The sequence below is a fragment of the Oncorhynchus keta genome, chromosome 16 (genome assembly GCF_023373465.1).
Source record: "Oncorhynchus keta strain PuntledgeMale-10-30-2019 chromosome 16, Oket_V2, whole genome shotgun sequence".
Lineage (NCBI taxonomy): Eukaryota > Metazoa > Chordata > Actinopteri > Salmoniformes > Salmonidae > Oncorhynchus > Oncorhynchus keta.
This window is the reverse complement of record NC_068436.1, coordinates 4,103,535-4,125,796: the sequence shown is the minus strand read 5'-3', so window position 1 is coordinate 4,125,796 and position 22,262 is coordinate 4,103,535. Positions and strand designations below refer to the sequence as shown.

The following is a 22,262-nucleotide window of genomic DNA, read 5'->3' as shown; positions in this document are numbered from 1 at the left end:
ACAGACAGACAGACAGACAGACAGACACCTCACTTCCATACTCAAGGACTCCTAAGTCCTCTTGCACTAGCTGCTGAGTTTTATAGTGCATTAGCTTGTTACTTTGTGGCTGTTGTCTACCCGTTTATACAGGCGCTTAAAAAAAAGAGAGAATCTCATTGATACATTTATTACTGATTGGTTTGTTGATCAAATCAAATTTGATTGGTTGAAATAAAGTGAGGAGCCCATTATAGATGACATGACAGGGGATCATTATTACTAGTACATACAGTTGCAGTGACTGGGCCTACTTTGACATGCTTTAAAAAAGGATGTTCTAAAAATAAAAAATAAAAGTATTTGTTTGTAGTATTTTTCTCTATATGCATGCATTCATCTCAAATCCTAGTTCTCCCGGGAATTATCGTGTTTTAATGTCCTGTGTTCACAGGAATGAAGGCTCCTTGGGAATCACACAGGTAGAGGGATGTCTTTCATCCTCTAGATTTCGGTGGGCAGAAATCTCTATTCGAGCTCGAACAGCCTTATTTTCTCTCATTCGCTCTCCCAGTGCGCCCTCTCGTTCTATTGCAAGCCTACTGTATTTATGCTGCAGAGTGGGGCGTGTGACGTCAACGAATGCTGGAGCGGCTCCTTCGCTCGAGCGAGAAATGGGGAGAAAATTGCAAGGTGAGAAGCGCTTTTTACCCTACATAATGTTTTGGAGGGATGGCAGTGCTAAGTGTTTGTGTGTATGTATCAGTTGACACCACGTTCGAGAGAATGGCTGAAAATAACGCATATTAGATTAGAGCTAGCAGGCAGCACACAAGTGATGGTCTGTGCACTGTAGAAAATGGTAGGCAAGAAAATCAGGGCATGCTGCTAGTGCTACGCTACTACCCGCGCCGGACACGTTGTCCTCCGTATCGACACGACTGCATTGATATTTGTCAATGTTACGCTATGTAATGAAACGTGTTGTTTTTCTTCTGGTTATTTAAATTGATGAATGGTAGGCTACCGTCAAGCTGCATGTTCCTGCTGCGGTATGCTACCTATGCCACTTGTATTGGGTCTTCACACCCAAACGAAGACTGATAACGTTCAGTCAGTGCGATTGTTGCAAGCCGTTCATTGCACGTGCGTAATTTTCACTTAATCAATCAGTTGTCACTCGAACGTTCGGAATCCATTATGTCACCGGCCTAATTTGCTTCTCATAGGCTACGTGACGGTTAGTGACAATCTGGCCCATGCCCATCATAACATGATACAATCTATCAAATCAAAATCAAATCAAATCAAATTTTATTTGTCACATACACATGGTTAGCAGATGTTAAATGCGAGTGTAGCGAAATGCGTGTGCTTCTAGTTCTGACAATGCAGTGATAACCAACAAGTAATCTAACTAACAATTCCAAAACTACTGTCTTATACACAGTGTAAGGGGATAAGGAATATGTACATAAGGATATATGAATGAGTGATGGTACAGAGCAGCATACAGTAGATGGTATCGAGTACAGTATATACATATGAGATGAGTGTGTAGACAAAGTAAACAAAGTGGCATAGTTAAAGTGGCTAGTGATACATGTGTTACATAAGGATGCAGTCGATGATGTAGAGTACAGTATATACATATGCATATGAGATGAATAATGTAGGGTAAGTAACATTATATAAGGTAGCATTGTTTAAAGTGGCTAGTGATATATTTACATAATTCCCATCAATTCCCATTATTAAAATGGCTGGAGTTGGGTCAGTGTCAATGACAGTGTGTTGGCAGCAGCCACTCACTGTTAGTGGTGGCTGTTTAACAGTCTGATGGCCTTGAGATAGAAGCTGTTTTTCAGTCTCTCGGTCCCAGCTTTGATGCACCTGTACTGACCTCGCCTTCTGGATGATAGCGGGGTGAACAGGCAGTGGTTCGGGTGGTTGATGTCCTTGATGATCTTTATGGCCTTCCTGTAACAACGGGTGGTGTAGGTGTCCTGGAGGGCAGGTAGTTTGCCCCGGTGATGCGTTGTGCAGTCCTCACTACCCTCTGGAGAGCCTTACGGTTGAGGGCGGAGCAGTTGCCGTACCAGGCGGTGATACAGCCCGCCAGGATGCTCTCGATTGTGCATCTGTAGAAGTTTGTGAGTGCTTTTGGTGACAAGCCGAATTTCTTCAGCCTCCTGAGGTTGAATAGGCGCTGCTGTGCCTTCTTTGGCTGTCAGTGTGAGTGGACCAATTCAGTTTGTCTGTGATGTGTATGCCGAGGAACTTAAAACTAGCTACCCTCTCCACTACTGTTCCATCGATGTGGATAGGGGGTGTTCCCTCTGCTGTTTCCTGAAGTCCACAATCATCTCCTTAGTTTTGTTGACGTTGAGTGTGAGGTTATTTTCCTGACACCACACTCCGAGGGCCCTCACCTCCTCCCTGTAGGCCGTCTCGTCGTTGTTGGTAATCAAGCCTACCACTGTTGTGTCGTCCGCAAACTTGATGATTGAGTTGGAGGCGTGCGTGGCCACGCAGTCGTGGGTGAACAGGGAGTACAGGAGAGGGCTCAGAACGCACCCTTTGGGGCCCCCCGTGTTGAGGATCAGCGGAGAGGAGATGTTGTTGCCTACCCTCACCACCTGGGGGCCCGTGAAGTCCAGTACCCAGTTGCACAGGGCGGGGTTGAGACCCAGGGTCTAGCTGAGCTTGGAGGGTACTATGGTGTTGAATGCCGAGCTGTAGTCGATGAACAGCATTCTCACATAGGTATTCCTCTTGTCCAGGTGGGATAGGGCAGTGTGCAGTGTGGTTGAGATTGCATCGTCTGTGGACCTATTTGGGCGGTAAGCAAATTGGAGTGGGTCTAGGGTGTCAGGTAGGGTGGAGGTGATATGGTCCTTGACTAGTCTCTCAAAGCACTTCATGATGACGGAAGTGATACGGGCGGTAGTCTTAGCTCAGTTACCTTAGCTTTCTTGGGAACAGGAACAATGGTGGCCCTCTTGAAGCATGTGGGAACAGCAGATTGGTATAGGGATTGATTGAATATGTCCGTAAACACACCGGCCAGCTGGTCTGTTCTGAGGGCGCGGCTGGGGATGCTGTCTGGGCCTGCAGCCTTGCGAGGGTTAACACGTTTAAATGTCTTACTCACCTCGGCTGCAGTGAAGGAGAGACCGCATGTTTCCGTTGCAGGCCGTGTCAGTGGCACTGTATTGTCCTCAAAGCGGGCAAAAAGTTATTTAGTCTGCCTGGGAGCAAGACATCCTGGTCCGTGACTGCTGGATTTCATCTTGTAGTCCGTGATTGACTGTAGACCCTGCCACATGCCTCTTGTGTCTGAGCCGTTGAATTGAGATTCCACTTTGTCTCTGTACTGACGCTAGCTTGTTTAATAGCCTTGCGGAGGGAATAGCTGCACTGTTTGTATTCAGTCATGTTGCCAGACACCTTGCCCTGATTAAAAGCAGTGGTTCGCGCTTTCAGTTTCACGCGAATGCTGCCATCAATCCACGGTTTCTGGTTTTTATCGTTGCTATGGGAACGACATCTTCGACGCACGTTCTAATGAACTCGCACACCGAATCAGCGTATTCGTCAATATTCCCATCTGACGCAATACGAAACATGTCCCAGTCCACGTGATGGAAGCAGTCTTGGAGTGTAGAGTCAGCTTGGTCTGACCAGCGTTGGACAGACCTCAGCGTGGGAGCCTCTTGTTTTAATTTCTGCCTGTAGGCAGGGATCAGCAAAATGGAGTCGTGGTCAGCTTTTCCGAAAGGGGGGCGGGGCAGGGCCTATATGTGCGTGAAGTTAGAGTAACAATGATCCAAGGTTTTACCACCCCTGGTTACAATCGATATGCTGATAAAATTTAGGGAGTCTTGTTTTCAGATTGGCTTTGTTAAAATCCCCAGCTACAATGAATGCAGCCTCCGGATAAATGTTTTCCAGTTTGCAAAGAGTTAAATAAAGTTCGTTCAGAGCCATCGATGTGTCTGCTTGGGGGGGGATATATACGGCTGTGATTATAATCGAAGAGAATTCTCTTGGAAGATAATGCGGTCTACATTTGATTGTGAGGAATTCTAAATCAGGTGAACAGAAGGATTTGAGTTCCTGTATGTTTCCTTCATCACACCATGTCCCGTTAGTCATGAGGCATACGCCCCCGCCACTCTTCTTACCAGAGAGATGTTTGTTTCTGTCCGCGCGATGCGTGGAGAAACCCGTTGGCTGCACCGCCCTGGATAGCGTCTTCCCAGTAAGCCATGTTTCCGTAAAGCAAAGAACGTTACAGTCTCTGATGTCCCTCTGGAATGCCACCCTTGCTCGGATTTCATCAACCTTGTTGTCGAGAGACTGGACATTGGCAAGAAGAATACTGGGAAGTGGTGCGCGATGTGCCCTTTTTCGAGTCTGACCAGAACACCACCGCGTTTCCCTCTTTTTCGTAGTCGTTTCCTTGGGTCGCTGCAAGCGATCCATTCCGTTGTCCTGTTTGTAAGGCAGAACACAGGATGGGAAAACATATTCTTGGTCGTACTGATGGTGAGTTGACGCTGATCTTATATTCAGTAGTTCTTCTCGACTGTATGTAATGAAACCTAAGATGACCTGGGGTACTAATGTAAGAAATAACACGTAAAAAAACAAAAAACTGCATAGTTTCCTAGGAACGCGAAGCGAGGCGGCCATCTCAGTCGGCGCCGGAAGTTAGTTCGGGTGGAATCATTATTCAACGGATAACGTGTAATGTAGCCTATTTTTGGAAGCTTTTAAGTACAGAAACACTATTATTCCAGTATATCCATGTTTTTTTTTCTCCAGAGAAATTACATTTATTTGGGCATAATGTCCTAAGATCAAAGCAATATGATTAGGGCCTATCTGATAATACCGCATATCATTTACTTTAAATATGTATTTTATATTTTGAAAGATCCCACTACTCAGCTATGAGCCTCATAGTAATTCCAGCTGTCCCTCTAAATACACTTGAGCTCAAGGGGAATGTCCCGAAGGAAATTATGAGTTGGCATTATGCACTGCTTCTGCTTGGCCATTTAGAGAACTTCCCAGATCTGGCCCCACAGCTCTTGAAGCCACAGCAGCACTTTGCCTAAAGTGACAGACAGGCTACTTGAGTGTGGGAAATTGTGCTGTGTGTGACCCGTGGGAAATACTGACTTGCTGTTTGTGTGTGACTGGCTGACTACTGTGGGAAATACTGACTTGCTGTTTGTGTGTGACTGGCTGACTACTGTGGGAAATACTGACTTGCTGTTTGTGTGTGACTGGCTGACTACTGTGGGAAATACTGACTTGCTGTTTGTGTGTGACTGGCTGACTACTGTGGGAAATACTGACTTGCTGTTTGTGTGTGACTGGCTGACTACTGTGGGAAATACTGACTTGCTGTTTGTGTGTGACTGGCTGACTACTGTGGGAAATACTGACTTGCTGTTTGTGTGTGACTGGCTGACTACTGTGGGAAATACTGACTTGCTGTTGCTGTGTCCATGCTGCTCTGTCAGGCATCAGATGGGACTAAAGTAAAGTCATTCAAGCTTTAATTAAAGTAATTTTGAAACTTTTCCAAGTATAAATACAGTAAAGTACACACACTAAAAGCATAGCTGCGGGAAGTACGGGAAGTGTGGGTGCTAGAGCACCCCCTGAAATGTAAAAATAATATATAGATATTCAGCTAGTGCTGCAGCACTCTCAGCACCCCTACTTCCCTCGGCTATGCTTTAGTGTGTGTACTTTACAGTATTTATTAGAAATATATATATATTATTTTACAAAAGTAGTGCACTGGGGCTTCACTAGACCTGTATGAGCAGACCGACATTACTTTTAGACCTAAACACAAGATGAAATTGCATGCACATGGACACAAATACACAAGCGCACACTTGCATGCACAGACCCAACCCCACTGCTCATTTTATTTTCAGAGGAAACACTGCGCACACACTTTTAGTCATTTGAGATACATTTGCATGTCCGCTGCTCGTGAAGAAAGGTATCGTTTCCTCTCGTTTTAAAAGGTAAAGACAGTCGGCCCACCACAACGTCTCTGTCTGTACTAGAATAAGCTGAGCGTTCAGGCTTACTATCACAGGTGATTTTCACTTCCCTGTCAATTACCACTGCTATTAAGTTAGCCAATATGAGGATAATGTAGGTCACAGGACAGCTTTCAGTAACATATTTACACTGAACAAAAATATAAACGCAACATGCAGCAATTTCAAAGATTTTACTGGGTTACACTTCATATAAGGCAGTGGTCGCCAGCTGGTCGATGGCGATCGATTGGTTGATCTTCAAGGCATTCCTAGTTGATTGCCAAACATTTCTGTAGAAGAGCCAACGATAAAGGCTTGCACTGCTTTATCTTTGTTTGCGTTGCAGTGTTGGCGGTAGGTGCCTTAGTGTTTCCATTCTGAACCATTTCTGTTTGAAAAGACTAACTCCGCCTAGGACCGGGAGGACCGGGAGATCTTAGACGAAATCAAGTGCGCCTACTGGCTAGCCAATCGGCTAGCTCAACCACTGTGCCGACAGAGCTTCCCCGGCCACAGCAAAGTTTGATTACAAACCCCTGACCACAGAGACTGTCAAAGAACACAGCGAAGAGCTGCTATTTTTATGGGCGAGTTCATGATTAAGTTTTTATTTAGCACGGTCAACACTGTTTTTTGAATTCAACGCGATTACAAAACATAACATTTGTTTCTCCGTACTTCCACACGCACTGCTGCAACGAATGAGTAGCCAAGTGTATTGTTAGCCTTGTCTTTTTATTATTATTAGCAGCTTGTCATGGCCACTTTAATATAGAGGAATATTTAACTTTCTCTGGTCATAGGAATAACATTAATTTGTGCATGACTGAGGCAGATGCGGTGTGACTCGAGTTTAGCCATTCGGTGGGAGACTGTCCTGTCTCTGTCTCTCCCTCCCTCTGCTGAGACAAATGCTGTGTTCAAAACAACTTGGAAATTGGCGTCTTGAACACACTGAAGTTGGGAGGTCAACTGAGAACTCGAAACGAGATCCGACTGGGAAAACTCTTTTGAACTTGGAATTCCAAGTCGGAAACTCTGGCATCTTTCTAGAGCTCTGACTTTCCGACCTGACGATCAGACTTCATGATTTTGACTGATATTTTTTTTTTTTTAGTTCCCAGTTGTCTTGAAAGCACCATGGCCATTAGATGCAGGTACCATCAGTCCAGTAAAAAAAAAAAAGCGAATTATTTAAATTTATGGTCCGGTCCGCAGTGCCTCGCAAGTGATACACCAACTGATCTAGTTTGTTATCAAAGCTTGAGTTTTGAAAGCTGATATGGTCTGAGAAGAACAATATTACCAGGCATATAACCAATATGCTGTGATAATGTATTAGGCTTACTGCCCAAACATCATTCCTACAAAACTGTTTTTATTAGATTGTTACAAGTCATGTTTAAATATATCTGAGCAGAAGATCTCTGCTTGTTTTTTTTTTACTGCGAAAGTGATCTTGACTCAAAAGGTTGGTGACCACTTGGTATAAGGAAATCAGTCAATTGAAAGAAAGTCATTAGGCCCTAATCCAATGTTATTTGTCATATGCACCGAATACAACAGGTGTAGCCCTTACAGTGAAATGCTAATCTATAGATTTCACATGACTGTTGGCCACAGATAACCAGTCAGTATCTGGTGTGACCCCCATTTGCCTCACGCAGGCGACACATCTCCTTCGCATAGCGCTGATCAGGCTGTTGATTGTGGAATGTGGTCCCTCTCCTCTTCAATGGCCGTGCGAAGTTGCTGGATATTGGCGGGAACTGGAAACACGCTGTCAAACACGTTGATCCAGAGCATCCCAAACATGCTCAATGGGTGACATGTCTAATTATGCAGGCCATGAAAGACATGGGACAATGTAGGCTTCCAGGAATTGTGTACAGATCCTTGCAACATGTGGCTGTACATTATCATGCTGAAACACGAGGTGATGGTGGCGGATGAATGGCACGACAATGGGCATCTTGTCGTGGTATCTCTGTGCATTCAAATTGCCATCAATAAATTGCAATTGTGTTAGTCTGTAGCTTATGCCTGCCCATACCATAACCCCAGCGCCACCATGGGGCACTCTGTTCACATCGTTGACATCAGTAAACCGCTCGCCCACACACAGCCATATATGCTGTCTGCCATCTGTTGAAACCTGTATTAATCTATGAAGTGGCCATGGAAGGTGAGCATTTGCCCACTGCAGTCAGGTCAAGAACCTGGTGAGGACGACGAGCATTCACATGCGCTTCCCTGAGATGGTTTCTAACAGTTTGTGCAGAAATTCTTTAGTTGTTCAAACCCACAGTTTCTTCAGCTGTTCGGGTGGCTGGTCTCAGACGATCCCGCAGGTGAAGAAGCCGGATGTGGAGGTCCTGGGCTGGCGTGGTTACATGTGGTCTGTGGTTGTGAGGCCGGTTGGACGTACTGCCAAATTCTCTGAAATGATGTGGCTTATGATAGAGAAATTAACGTTAATTTCTCTGGCAACAGTTCTGGTTGAAATTCCTGACGTCAGCATGCCAATTGCATGCTCCCTCAACTTCAGACATCTGTGGCATTGTGTTTGTCAATAACTGCACATTTTAGTGGCCTTTTATTGTCCCCAGCACAAGGTGCACCTTGTGTAATGATAATGCTGTTTAAACTTCTTGATATGCCACACCTGTCAGGTGGCTGGATCATCTTCGCAAATGAATAATGTTTACTAACAGGGATGTAAACACATTTCTGCACAAAATCTGAGAAATGAGCTTTTTTGTACGTATGGAACATTTCTGGAATCTTTTATTTCAGCTATTTTTGTTCAGTACAAATATATTAAGCTCTAAAAAGAATTTCCGTCCCATTTAGTTTCTTTCTCCACTTCTTCAAATAGAAATTCATGGGACATTTTTGTTCAATTTCCACACAGTGACCCAGGGTGGAAGACATTCCCAAAGCGATTCAAGAAAATCTCCTTGACAATGGTGACCGATGAGCATGATCTCTGTCAACAACTAATGCATTCTTTTAACCACTAGTTACCTTGGAGGAATGCTGCATATTCAGTGACATTTCATTCTCATGCAGAATGTTTTCAGTCTGTCGCGCAGACAGTTGGGTGTCAAGTATTCCTGTGTGTACGTGCGTCAGTGACAGTGGATCTTCCCATAGTCATTTCCCTTGTGTAGGTGTCAAGTATTCTCTACAGTGACAGTGGAGCATCCCAATCCCATAGTCATTTTCCGAGTGTAGGTGTCAAGTATTCTCTACAGTGACAGTGGAGCGTCCCAATCCCATAGTCATTTTCCTTGTGTAGGTGTCAAGTATTCTCTACAGTGACAGTGGAGCGTCCCAATCCCATAGTAATTTTCCTCAAGTAAACATACAACATCACATCACCTCTGGCAAAACAACATTGATCATACTCCTACTGTCCCATAGCGCCACTTCACTATCTGACTGCCACTATGGGATGGTAACGTCATTTTCCTTGTGTAGGTTAATAATAATAATAATAATAATATATGCCATTTAGTAAACAGACGCTTTTATCACATCACTTACAGTCATGTGTGCATACATTCTACGTATGGGTGGTCCCGGAATCTGACCCACTACCCTGGCGTTACAAGCGCCATGCTCTTTGAGCTACAGATTTGAGACCTCAGTTGTTGACTCTCCCCACAATTTTGAACGGAGATTTGATACAGCACCACTTATACACAATGTTTATTAGGTACACCCATCAAGTACTGGGTCAGACCCCCCTTTGCCTCCAGAACGGCCGTAATTCTTTGGGTCATGAAAACGTTGCCCAATTAGTATCAAGGGACCTAATGTGTGCCAGGAAAACATTCCCTGCAGCATTAAACCACCAGCCTGTACCGTTGAATCCAGGCAGGATGGGGCCATGGACTGATGCTGCTTACGCCAAATCCTGACTCTGTCATCAGCATGACACGTATATTTCTGTTTCCAATAATAGTGAATCGGATCAATCAGACCTTTTACCGTTGTGTGAATAAAGGCCACCCCCAGTCAGAAGGGGAAAATCACCTACGTCCCAAATGGCTCCCTATGTAGTGCACTTTATTGGGAAAAGGGTGCCAGTTGGGACACCACCATCAGCCCAGCATTTCATTGCCTGCTTTTCTGACACTTGCCTTTTCACTTCATCCCCTGCCAAGAGCTGCCCCTTCACCAAGAGCTGCCCCTTCACCAATCTACCAGTTCCCTCCTTAATCAAAGTAACTCTATCTTCCCACCTTAGTGAGTGGTCTAGTTTGGGTGAGTGTGAGATCTGTAGTGGTGGAGAAGAATCCCAATGGGGCAGCAGATATTGTCCCTAAGTGCAAACTCTGCCCATCTGGCACTCCAGGGAGGCTCAAATACTATTTGATCGCACGGTCTGAATCAATTTAAATATTACATCCCATCCTCGATGGATATTTGCACAGCACTAGTTGGTGTCCCTTCGTCTCCCCTAACATCGGTTAAACATATGGATTGTGGACACACATCAATACATGTTGCTTTGCCACCTCAAATCAATGGCCTCCTATACAATATTTCTACATTGTTTAAAAGTCTCACTGACTGGATGGAAATGCAGTGATGTCAATAATTTGGAATGTTAAGGAATACAATTGTTGTATAATCAAAACCATTTGTTACAGACCCAGGCTCAGAAGGCTTCTATCTCATGCCTGCGTTTAATAATAAAATTGACTTTGGTCGCTACCAATTGGGTGAACTATAACTACTTGAAAATAAAGTTGAATATACCACTCCTAAAACTACTTTGACACTCATGACGATTCTTATTTTACATTTCTGTTATTGTCCATAGTTGTTGGAATTATTTTTTTTAACGTGACCATACGATTATTGTCCTAGCCTTTAGTCCCAGTTAGGGTTGCACATTTTGGGGAATATTCACAGGTGGAAACTTTCTGTGGGAATTAACGGGAATATATGCGCATTAATATTAAAACAATTTTTAGATGTTTTTTTAGATGATATATTTACCATATATTATGGACACAGAAACATAAGTAGACATAATTGCAAATGACTAAATCCTTCCAATAGAAAAAGTAAATGAATCATTAATTACAAATTGAACTCTAAATAAATGAATTGACTCTTCACATGGGATGATTTCACTGAACAACAAAAGGGAATATTGAATGATCCATCGCATCTCCCAAAAACGTTTTCAACATAGATCTGTAAAATGATCATCTAGAAACTAAAGCTTTGGTTGTCTTCCTCTCATGCTTCCATGTCTTCTCCCTGGACCTCCTCAATGTCCACCTCTTGAACATCAGACTGAGGCCTCATCTTCTCGGTCACTGTCCAACCTTGTTGAGGATGGTTCGTTGTCAGGCTCAAAAAGCCTCAAATTAGCCCGGATGGCCAACAATTTTTCAACCCTTGTATTGGTCAGCCTGTTTTGATGTGTGTTCCCAAACAAGGACCAGTTGCGCTCTGAGGTGGCCGATGTTGGTGGGATTTGGAGGATGATGGAGGCAACAGGGGAAAGAGCCTCAGATCCACAAAGTCCCTTCCACCAGGTGGCTGATGAGATATGTTGGCATGACTGCCATATTGCATCTCCATCCCAAAGCCCTTGCTTGGAAGTGTACTTCACCAGACTGCCAAGAACCTTGACCTCATCTAGGCCAAGGTGGTGAGCCATGGTAGTGATGACACCATAGGCCATGTTGATCTCTGCACAAGACAGGATGCTCTTGCCAGCATATTTGGGATCCAACATGTACGCTGCGGTGTGTATGGGCTTCAGGCAGAAGTCTTCATGCATTATTTAGAACTACAGTTTCCTCTGCTTGGCGCATCAGTGGAGTGGGCAGGGCAGTACGGCTTTCTTCTTACATCTGCAAGCAGAGTCTGAACATCAGACAGGATGGCACTGTCTCCATCAATCTGTGCAATGGCTACTGCTATAGGTTTCAGGCTGCTTACCACTCTCTCCCAAAATACATCATCAAGGAGGATCCTCTTGATGGGGCTGTCCATATCAGCAGACTCTTATATGGCCATTTCTTGGAGAGACTCCTTCCCCTCCAGGAGACTGTCAAACTTGATGACAATACCACACCAATGGCTGTTGCTGCTATAACTTGATGATCCTTCACATATCTAACCATTTCCTTGGCTTTCTTGTAGAGTGTATCTGTTGTTTTCAGTGCCATGATGTCCTTGAGGAGCACATTCAATGCATGAGCAGCACAGCCAATGGGTGTGATGTGAGGGTAGGACTCCTCCACTTTAGACCAAGCAGCCTTCATGTTCGCAGCATTGTCTGCCACCAGTGCAAATACCGTCTGTGTTCCAAGGTCATTGACTGCCTTCAGCTCATCTGCAATGTAGAGACCGGTGTGTCTGTGCTCTTGTAGAATTCTGGTTGAGGGGTGGAGATGAAGTAGTTCATTATTCCTGGCCCACCAACATTCGACCACCCATCAGAGATGATTGCAATACAGTCTGATTTCTCTATGATTTGCTTGACCTTTACTTGAACTCTGCATCCAGCAAATTAGTAGATAAAGCATGTCAGGTTGGAGGGGTGTATGCTGGGTGAAGAACATTCAGAAATCTCTTCCAATACACATTGCCTGTGAGCATCAGAGGTGAACCAGTTGCATATACAGCTCGAGCAAGACATTCATCAGCATTTCTCTGACTACGTTCCTCCATTGAGTCAAAAACTTCTGATTCCAGGAGGACCATAAGCTGTTGCTATTGATAAGGTGTCTGCTTCATCATTTTCACCTCGAATAGAACCAGAGGGATTTTTGTCAGAGGTTGCTTGTTGTGTGCACTGAGGGAACTTTATGCACTTGGCCAGATGATTCTGCCTCGTTGTTGCATTCTTCACATATGATTTGGCACAGTATTTGCAAATGTACACAGCTTTTCCTTCTACATTAGCTGCAGTGAAATGTCTCTACACATCAGATAGTGCCCGTGGCAGTTTTCTGTAAAGATGACTTAAAAAATATATATATAGAATTCCATGTACAGATAAATAGTTAAGCAGTTAGATTAAACAACGCCTTTGTAAGATAAAAGTTTTAAAATGAAACCTGTATGGAAACAGTTGAATTAACACTCCTCAGCAGGCACAAGCAAGTTAAAACCCACATGGTGGAAAAAACTAACAAATTGTTACCAAGTTAGAAATGGTTTAAATACACTTTGCTGTATGCTACTATTTACTAGTTAACAAAAATAATGTATGCCATAAAATATACACTGCTCAAAAAAATAAAGGGAACACTAAAATAACACATTCTAGATCTGAATGAATGAAATATTCTTATTAAATACTTTTTTCTTTACATAGTTGAATGTGCTGACAACAAAATCACACAAACATTATAAATGGAAATCAAATTTATCAACCCATGGAGGTCTGGATTTGGAGTCACACTCAAAATTAAAGTGGAAAACCACACTACAGGCTGATCCAACTTTGATGTAATGTCCTTTTAAAACAAGTCAAAATGAGGCTCAGTAGTCTGTGTGGCCTCCACGTGCCTGTATGACCTCCCTACAATGCCTGGGCATGCTCCTGATGAGGTGGCGGATGGTGTCCTGAGGGATCTCTTCCCAGACCTGGACTAAAGCATCCGACAACTCCTGGATAGTCTGTGGTGCAACGTGGCATTGGTGGATGGCATGATGTCCCAGGTGCATTCAGGTCTGGGGATGGCATCATTCTTTCAGGAACTGCTGACACACTCCAGCCACATGAGGTCTAGTATTGTCTTGCATTAGGAGGAACCCAGGGCCAACCGCACCAGCATATGGTCTCACAAGAGGTCTGAGGATCTCATCTCGGTTCCTAATGGCAGTCAGGCTACCTCTGGCGAGCACATGGAGGTCTGTGTGGCCCGCCAAAGAAATGCCACCCCACACCATGACTGACCCACCGCCAAACCGGTCATGCTGGAGGTCATGCAGAACGTTCTCCACGGCATCTCCAGACTGTCACGTCTGTCACATGTGCTCAGTGTGAACCTGCTTTCATCTGTGAAGAGCACAGGGCGCCGGTGGCGAATTTGCCAATCTTGGTGTTCTCTGGCAAATGCCAAACGTCCTGCACGGTGTTGGGCTGTAAGAACAACCCCCACCCGTGGACGTCGGGCCCTCATACCACCCTCATGGAGTCTGTTTCTGACCGTTTGAGCAGACACATGCACATTTGTGGCCTGCTGGAGGTCATTTTGCAGGGCTCTGGCAGTGCTCCTCCTGCTCCTCCTTGCACAAAGGCGGAGGGAGCGGTCCTGCTGCTGGGTTGTTGCCCTCCTACGGCCTCCTCCACGTCTCCTGATGTACTGGCCTGTCTCCTGGTAGCGCCTCCGTGCTCTGGACACTACGCTGACAGACACAGCAAACCTTCTTGCCACAGCTCGCATTGTTGTGCCATCCTGGATGAGCTGCACTACCTGAGCCACTTGTGTGGGTTGTAGACTCCGTCTCATGTTACCACTAGTGAAAGCACCGCCAGCATTCAAAAGTGACCAACACATCAGCCAGGAAGCATAGGAACTGAGAAGTGGTCTATCACCTGCAGAACCACTCCTTTATTGGGTGTGTCTTGCTAATTGCCTATAATTTCCACCTGTTGTCTATTCCATTTGCACAACAGCATGTGAAATTTATTGTCAATCAGTGTTGCTTCCTAAGTGGAGAGTTTGATTTGACAGAAGTGTGATTGACTTGGAGTTACATTGTGTTGTTTAAGTGTTCCCTTTATTTTTTTTGAGCAGTGTATATTCACCTCACCCAGTATTGTAATCAAAACTTACCAGAAAGCATGTAGTCCTTGGCTCAGACAGTGTAGTAGTGTGGGCTCAATAGCATCTCATTAGTGTGCAAGATCTTGAGAATCAGCTGTACATGTGATGGAAGAATGCACCGTGCATGCAGAGGGTTGCAATGCTATTGAATTGTGGATAGTTTAACCAAAATATGCCACAAGACCTAGAATTGCCTTATGTTAACCCACAAAAAAGGTTCACTGTTATAAGCTATTTTTTTAATGAATTTAAGCAAAATTCCCATAATTCCAGGGCTTAACTTCCCATGGAAAATTTCGGGAAATTTCCTGGAAAATGTCGGGAAATTTCCTGGAAAGTTTCTGACCATTTGTAACCCTAGTCACAGTACAGTAGCAGTGTCTCCTCAGTCCTCAACAGCTGCATCCACAGTGTAGCTACTCTTAAAAATTCCCACCTTTTTTTTCTTGTCTTATTTTCCTTCACACAGTAGCTGTGATACATGAAAGGAGTGGACAGGTTTCCACTTCCCACCATGGCTTTCACCTATCAACTGTCACGAAGGAAAGCTAGAACATTGTGTGACACAGTCCAGTCCATTTTGAATAGAGTGGGCATCCCCGAAGAGGACTTCGACATTCTGTTCAATTGGTTGGCAATGGGATTTGGCTCTCTGCTGTCAGGTTCGTAGCCCTTTGCTGTGTGCTTGGCCTGTCTTGGAAGGAACCCGTGGCTTCCTCAGGACTAACACTTTGACACGCTCATGCTAAAGCCTAGCCAGCATTGGGGGTTTAAGTAAACACAGTGTTAAAGGTAAGGCAAATGTTAGGGTAGCTAAAATCTGGTAACCTTTCCAGAAATCCTGGTTGGAGGAATCTGTATTTCCTGTTTATTCCCTCGTGATTTGTGTAATCTGCTAACTGTGATTTCTTGAATACCTGGGAATTTTGGTAAAGTTGCTGGAACTTTACAATCATAGCAGAAGCCCGTATACAGTAAGGAGATATGGCAATCTGTGGAGCCAATGGGATCACAGTAAAACACAGGCGCATGTTAGTTATTGTCATAATGTTCCCCAATATGTTTAATTACATGCCTGTATAAAATTGATATTTAATTCCTCTCACTCGTAAACTGTCTAGTTCACATCTTCAGAATAAAAACCTTGAACAGTCTGAACAACGCTGACTAAGAGTAGGCAGATGCTTGTGTCGCACCTTGCAGAGTCTTGGCACCGCTAAATGCCACAACACCACCTCCGCGTGAAGCACCACAGAGGTAGAAGACTCTGTGCCGGTTATTAGCCAGCCACACCCTGCCTTGCTTCTCTATTCTCTCCACACCTCCAGGCAAAACATTTACTTTATCATAGATCAGATTGAGGACGTGATGCACCTCTCTAACTGTACAGTGCTTACCGATAATGGGATGCAATTCGGCACTGATTTCAGTGCTTCTGTTTTCAGCAAATCTCTGATTTGGATGATTAGGTATCTATTGTGGGCCAGCAGTATGGATTGTTCAATTAAAAGCCACTGGACGTCGTTTTAAGAGCCAATTGGTGATGGGCACATGATGGGTCGTCTCCCTCGGATTCCCTCTGGGCCTAATTAAAGGTCAGCTTCTCTGCATCCACCCAGTGAGATGATACTGATGGAACAGGAAAGCTCATTGACCTCCTTAAGCTATTAACACAATCAGTTGGTCTGTGGGTCTGTTTTAGAGGTTGACCGATTTATGATTTTTCAACGTCGATACCGATTATTGGAGGACCAAAAAAGCCGATACCGATTTTTAAATTGGCCGATAAATATAAATATGTGTATGTATATATGTATGTATGTATGTATGTATGCATTTGTAATAATGACAATTACAACAATACTGAATGAACACTTATTTTTAACTTAATATAATACATCAATAAAATCAATTTAGCCTCAAATAAATAATGAAACATGTTCAATTTGGTTTAAATAATGCAAAAACAAAGTGTTGGAGAAGAAAGTAAAAGTGCAATATGTGCCATGTAAGAAAGCTAACATTTTAAGTTCCTTGCTCAGAACATGAGAACATATGAAAGCTGGTGGTTCCTTTTTTAAAATGAGTCTTCAATATTCCCAGGTAAGAAGTTTTAGGTTGTAGTTATTATAGGACTATTTCTCTCTATACCATTTGTATTTCATATACCTTTGACTATTGGATGTTCTTATAGGCACTTTTAAATTTTTATTTTATTTATTTCACCTTTATTTAACCAGGTAGGCGAGTTGAGAACAAGTTCTCATTTGCAACTGCGACCTGGCCAAGATAAAGCATAGCAGTGTGAACAGACAACACAGAGTTACACATGGAGTAAACAATGAACAAGTCAATAACACAGTAGAAAAAAAAAGATGGAGTCTATATACAATGTGTGCAAAAGGCATGAGGTAGGCGAATAATTACAATTTTGCAGATTAACACTGATAAATGATCAGATGGTCATGTACAGGTAGAGATATTGGTGTGCAAAAGAGCAGAAAAGTAAATAAATAAAAGAGTATGGGGATGAGGTAGGTGAAAATGGGTGGGCTATTCACCAATAGACTATGTACAGCTGCAGCGATCGGTTAGCTGCTCAGATAGCTGATGTTTGAAGTTGGTGAGGGAGATAAGTCTCCAACTTCAGCGATTTTTGCAATTCGTTCCAGTCACAGGCAGCAGAGTACTGGAACGAAAGGAGGCCAAATGAGGTGTTGGCTTTAGGGATGATCAATGAGATACACCTGCGGGAGCGCATGCTACGGATGGGTGTTACCATCGTGACCAGTGAACTGAGATAAGGCGGAGCTTTACCTAGCTTGGACTTGTAGATGACCTGGAGCCAGTGGGTCTGGCGACGAATATGTAGTACTTTAGTATTGCCAGTGTAACAGTATAGCTTCCTTCCCTCCCCTCAATCCTCCCTGGGCTCGAACCAGGAACACAACGACAACAGCCACCCTCAAAGCAGCGTTACCCATGCAGAGCAAGGGGAACAACTACTCCAAGTCTCAGAGCGAGTGACGTTTGAAACGCTATTAGCGCGCACCCCGCTAACTAGCTAGCCATTTCACATCACATCGTTACACCAGCCTAATCTCGGGAGTTGACAGGCTTGAGGTCATAAACAGCAGAGCTGCTGGCAAAACTCACGAAAGTGCTGTTTGAATGAATACTTATGAGTCAGACTGCTCTATCAAATCATAGACTTAATTATAACATAATAACACACAGAAATGCGAGCCGGTCGTCATTAATATGGTCGTATCCGGAAACTACCATCTCGAAAACAAGACGTTTATTCTTTCAGTGAAATACGGAACCGTTCCGTATTTTATCAGTCTAAATATTCCTGTTAGATTGCACAATTCTTATGTCATAATTACGTAAAATTCTGGCAAATTTGTTTGCAATGAGCCAGGCGGCCCAAACTGTTGCAGATACCCTGACTCTGCGTGCAATGAACGCAAGAGAAGTGACACAATTTCACCTGGTTAATATTGCCTGCTAACCTGGATTCCTTTTAGCTAAATATGCAGGTTTTAAAAATATAGTATTGATTTTAAGAAAGGCATTGGTGTTTATGGTTAGGTACACGTTGGAGCAACAACATTCCTTTTTCGTGAATGCGCACTGCATCGATTATATGCAATGCAGGACACGCTAGATGATAAACTAGTAATATCATCCATGTGTAGTTATAACTAGTGATTATGATTGATTGTTTCTTTATAAGGTAAGTTTAATGATAGCTAGCAACTTAACTTGGCTTCTTACTGCATTTCGCGTAACAGGCGGGCTCCTCGTGAGGCAGGTGGTTAGAGCGTTGGACTAATTAACCGTAAGGTTGCAAGATTGAATCCCTGAGCTGACAAGGTAAAAATCTGTTCTGCCCCTGACCAAGGCAGTTAACCCACCGTTCCTAGGCCGTCATTGAAAATAAGAATGTGTTCTTAACTGACTTGCCTAGTTAAATAAAGATTAAATAAAGGTGTAAAAAAATAGGCAAAACCGGCGTCCAAAATTACCGATTTCCGATTGTTTTGAAAACTTGAAATCGGCCCTAATTAATCGGTCAACCTCTAATCTGTTTGTCTTAAAGGGGGGTGTTACATATTGTAGGGTACTATTTTTGAGTGCTCTTGTCATTACGAAATCAAATCAAATCAAATGTTATTTGTCACATACTCATGGTTAGCAGATGTTAATGCGAGTGTAGCGAAATGCTTGTGCTTCTAGTTCCGACAATGCAGTAATAACCAACAAGTAATTTAACTAACAATTCCAAAACTGCTGTCTTATACACAGTGTAAGGGGATAAAGAATATGTACATAAAGATATATGAATGAGTGATGGTACAGAGCAGCATAGGCAAGATACAGTAGATGGTATTGAGTACAGTATATGCATATGAGATGAGTATGTAAACAAAGTGGCATAGTTAAAGTGGCTAGTGATACATAAGGATGCAGTAGATGATATAGAGTACAGTATATATGTATACATATGAGATGAATAATGTAGGGTATGTAAACATTATATTAGGTAGCATTGTTTAAAGTGGCTAGTGATATATTTTACATTTCCCATCAATTCCCATTATTAAAGTGGCTGGAGTTGAGTCAGTGTGTTGGCAGCAGCCACTCAATGTTAGTGGTGGCTGTAACAGTCTGATGGCCTTGAGATAGAAGCTGTTTTTCAGTCTCTCGGCCCCAGCTTTGATGCACCTGTACTGACCTCGCCTTCTGGATGATAGCGGGGTGAACAGGCAGTGGCTCGGGTGGTTGTTGTCCTTGATGATCTTTATGGCCTTCCTGTAACATCGGGTGGTGTAGGTGTCCTGGAGGGCAGGTAGTTTGCCCCCGGTGATGCGTTGTGCAGACCTCACTACCCTCTGGAGAGCCTTACGGTTGTGGGCGGAGCAGTTGCCGTACCAGGCGGTGATACAGCCTGCCAGGATGCTCTCGATTGTGCATCTGTAGAAGTTTGAGTGCTTTTGGTGACAAGCCAAATTTCTTCAGCCTCTTGAGGTTGAAGAGGCGCTGCTGTGCCTTCTTCACGATGCTGTCTGTGTGAGTGGACCAATTCAGTTTGTCTGTGATGTGTATGCCGAGGAACTTAAAACTTGCTACCCTTTCCACTACTGTTCCATCGATGTGGATAGGGGGTGTTCCCTCTGCTGTTTCCTGAAGTCCACAATCATCTCCTTAGTTTTGTTGACGTTGAGTGTGAGGTTATTTTCCTGACACCACACTCCAAGGGCCCTCACCTCCTCCCTGTAGGCTGTCTCGTCGTTGTTGGTAATCAAGCCTACCACTGTTGTGTCGTCCGCAAACTTGATGATTGAGTTGGAGGCGTGCGTGGCCACGCAGTCGTGGGTGAACAGGGAGTACAGGATAGGGCTCAGAACGCACCCTTGTGGGGCCCCAGTTTTGAGGATCAGCAGGGTGGAGATGTTGTTGCCTAACCTCACCACCTGGGGGCGGCCCGTCAGGAAGTCCAGTACCCAGTTGCACAGGGCGGGGTCGAGACCCAGGGTCTCGAGCTTGATGACGAGCTTGGAGGGTACTATGGTGTTGAATGCCGAGCTGTAGTCGATGAACAGCATTCTCACATAGGTATTCCTCTTGTCCAGATGGGTTAGGGCAGTGTGCAGTGTGGTTGAGATTGCATCGTCTGTGGACCTATTTGGGCGGTAAGCAAATTGGAGTGGCACACTGTGTAGAAACCTATTTCCTACTATCTTAGATTCAGCCCTACAACAGAAAGATTACTCAAAACACTACATTTTTCTCTGCTTGGCCAGTCAATGCAGACTTGCAGGAAGGCTAAAGCAATCATGCATACTATAATAGCATAATTAGTATAATCTAATTCAAAGCAAAAATGCTAAACTTCCTTAACCCTCACTGGGAAGGATACACCCTCTTTCCTAGGACGCTGGCTATAACCAAATCACCCGCACTTGATGATAGTGACACCAGCAGTCTCCTCTTCTTCCCTCCCTCTTAATATAAGTCAGAGGTGTTATTCACAGTGGCTGATGCCCTCCTGGCCTGTCTACTGCTGCAGTCTCTTGTTACCTCCATGTCACTTGTTTCCTCTACCGTGTGTGTGTGTGTGTGTGTGTGTGTGTGTGTGTGTCCCGACACTCACAGCTCAACCCCTCGGCTCTCTGTGCCCGCTTGCCCTCACTCGTTTTTGTTTCACTTCCGCTCTGCTGCCACCACCTTGTCTTGATCTACTCTTTCTCTCCCTGCAACCTTTCACTGATGAGTCATTTCAACTTCCTGTTGGTATGCCACAGATCCTTTCATCACAGCAGAACGGGATTCTGGAGTCAGCTGGTATCCCCTGAGACTTCCATTTTTAGACCCGCTAGATTCTGCAGAGCCACAGGCAAACATTATTTCAATGTTCTTCTCAGCCTTGATTCCCCCCTTTGCCCTCAGAACAGCCTCAATTCGTCGGGGGCATGGACTCTACAAGGTGTTGAAAGCGTTCGACAGGGATGCTGGCCCATGTTGACTCCAGTGCATTCCGCAGTTGTCAAGTTGGCTGGATGTCCTTGGTGGACCATTCTTGAAGCACGGGAAACTGTTGAGTGTGAAACCCAGCAGCGTTTGCAGTTCTTGACACACTCAAACTGATGCGCCTGGCACCTACTATCATACCCCACTCAGAGGCACGCTGTAATCAATGTAACCAAGAAGCTTAATCTTGCAAGCTAGCCACATGAGCTAGCAAGTTAGCAAACCAAATGCATAGCTGGAGCCCTGAGCTGAAGGGAATTTATTTTGAAACTTATAAGATACTGTATTTAGCTGGCAAACATTTAGTAGTGAATTAGTAACTTGACCACACCTCTTGAGCTGGACAACATTGGATCGTCATGACACGCTTCCGTGTGCTTTTTGAGCCAGTCATAGTATGTTTGTTTACAATCAGCTGCTTTGGGGAACAGCTTCAAAATGAAAAAACACAACAGGCGAAATTATGAACAATCTGCTTTATAAAATTAACCGAGCTATTGCACAAGTTGACTACTAAGTATTTAATATTGACAGTATTAAAAAAATCATACCGTGGGTATTTCAAAATACCCTGGTATACCGCCCAAGCCGACTGCACTACTATATAGGGAGTCATTTGGGACGAAGCCAATCTGAATGTTAATCTTGCCAAACCTTGGCTGAAACCATTTGAATTTAAATAACGGTGTTGCTCTATTTCACCGGGATTTATGGCATATTGACTTGGCATGAATCCTGTCTCATTTCCATTTCGCTTCCTTCTCGTCTGGAAGCCTGAATAGAAACGGACGCCAATAAAGAGGTTTTGTGAGATCGTTAAAGTTTGCCTGCCAGCCAGGGAAGGCTCTTTTAAATG

The 22,262-nt window shown here is 44.0% G+C and overlaps 1 protein-coding gene across 3 annotated transcripts in view; it reads left to right on the top strand.

The window, feature by feature from the left end:
• Positions 1-417: 417 nt before the first annotated feature.
• Positions 418-22,262, top strand: part of LOC118395365 (F-box only protein 41-like) — a 113,117-nt gene continuing 91,272 nt past the window's right edge. Inside the window, exon 1 of one of the 3 annotated variants that reach the window (XR_004827942.2) lies at positions 418-672. The gene's annotated coding sequence lies outside the window, so the exon portion shown is untranslated. The remainder of the gene's footprint in view (positions 673-22,262) is intronic. The other 2 variants (XM_035789110.2, XM_035789111.2) reach the window with 2 other exon arrangements.